Genomic DNA, 1,983 nt, shown 5'->3' with positions numbered 1-1,983 from the left:
CCCCCCCCCCCCCCCGCCCCTCCCTAACAAAACAAGACACGCATAATGCTGTTACTGCTGCTCATATTGCATGTATTATTAACATTAGAATCGAACTATTATAATACTATCTTTATCAGTTCAGGCGACACCAACATTCTTTTAATTAAAGTTTTAATTCATTACTGGTGCTTGAGGGTGCCACTGTTACGTTCTACTTCTTTAGTTTCTCTCTACGTTATTGCTTGTGTGGTTTACTTCTTGTCGGATATTGGAAGTTCCAGTGTGCATGAAACGTTGATGTAAATTTTCATTCATTCGTAGGCGCCGAGTGCCACCTAGTCGACCACCCCCCCCCCCCCCCGGGGCGGTGCTACTGACTAAAATGTCTTTAGTCCGTTCCTAAAGGGGGGGCATTTCTCGTTCTAGTGCACAGTAGAATAGTAAATGGGCTGATCTACCAATGTCATGCTCATAACTGTGCCTGAACTACAACAGGGAACTGCTGCTTTTTCTTTCCCCATCCTTACTATCGTCATTTTCCTCTACTTCTTTTGTATGTTTTTCACACTCTTGTGACCTGCTATTTCCGGGGTGCCTTGATAGTCAAAGCAGACTTTGTGCTACTGAAGCTAGAGAGGTGAGCAGAGTAAGCCTGATTCCCTGTAAGGACTTTTCTGTTGACATCCACCCCTTGGCGCTCATATGACCTTATGCAGTTGCGAGCGCCGTAAAACCTCTACTAAAACTAAAACTAAAAAAAACACCTAGGTTGTACCGTAACCTTGACATTGACAAAACCCATCACCCCTGGGCCCTGGGGCAACACTTGGTCAAGCTGATCCGTCCTGGTTTACTTTTAAAGGACAGCGCAGATGGATTTGCGTAATGTCATCTATTCTATGTGTGGCGTTATTGATAAAGGCGTTCAAATCTGACTGAGATTAACGACGACATCATAAGCTAGGATTAAGTATTAAAATTTTTTTTATAAGTGTTTCACGGCGCTCGCAACTGCATTATGAGCGCGCGCATGGGACACATGAAACATTTTCAGTTTGTAGGAAATTTTGAATTTTTCCAGGGTTGCAGCCGAAGCCTACTCTTATCGGTTTTAGACCACCAAGGGATCTTTATCTTGCGCAACTTACACACGGGACCTCCGAGAATTTTCGCCCTTGCTCTAGAAGGTTAAGTGTAGATCTTTCGTACCAGAAGATCAGGGGTGTGGCTGGAAGACAGCAGTCAGAAGGAGCCAAGGAGTAGCAGTAGTAGTACTGCAGAGAGAGACAGGAGCCCAGAGGAGGGGGGAAAGGAGGAGAGAAGGTGGGGGGAAGGGGGGGGGCAGAAAGTGGAGAAGAAAGCAGACGACAGCACATCGCTAGAGAGTAGGAAAAGAGGCGAAAGGAGACAATCATAGAGAAGAAACTTTTTCCGTCGCTACCCGGATTCGAACCCGGGACCTTTGAATGAGAGCCCCCTCAGCCGTCTTATTAAGTAAGCAAGTTCATCGTAACCTTGACAATCACAACCCCCCCCTCCCTCCCCCGGGGCAACGCTTTGTCAAGCTGGCCCGTCCTTCGGTCTTCACAACTGGTATGCTTTTGAAGGACAGACAGAGCAGACTAATTTGCATATTATCACCTATGTATGGCGTGTTTGATAAAGGCGCACGTACGTTCAAATCTGACTGAGATTAATGGCGATATCATTAGCTAGGATTAAGCCAGTATATTGTCGTGCAGGGTTTCAAACACAATGCGCGCAGCGCTTTGTCTCGTAGTTCTGTGAGTTGTATTTGATTTGAACCTGAAAAGAAAGCGGGGTTTGGGCCTACTGATTCAAGGGAGTGAATTTATTTCCAATCCCGCCTTTTATTTCTCAATTCCGTCTTGCTGATTCAGCACAAACTGCTCGACGTGGTGAAACTGTGCAGGGCATGTTTTGATCACACTGCGACCGACCCGTCCTCCTCCCTCCCCCTCCCTCCCTGCTCCTCCTCTT

This window comes from Aplysia californica, unplaced genomic scaffold, assembly GCF_000002075.1.
Source record: "Aplysia californica isolate F4 #8 unplaced genomic scaffold, AplCal3.0 scaffold00156, whole genome shotgun sequence".
Lineage (NCBI taxonomy): Eukaryota > Metazoa > Mollusca > Gastropoda > Aplysiida > Aplysiidae > Aplysia > Aplysia californica.
This window is presented reverse-complemented; position numbering follows the sequence as displayed.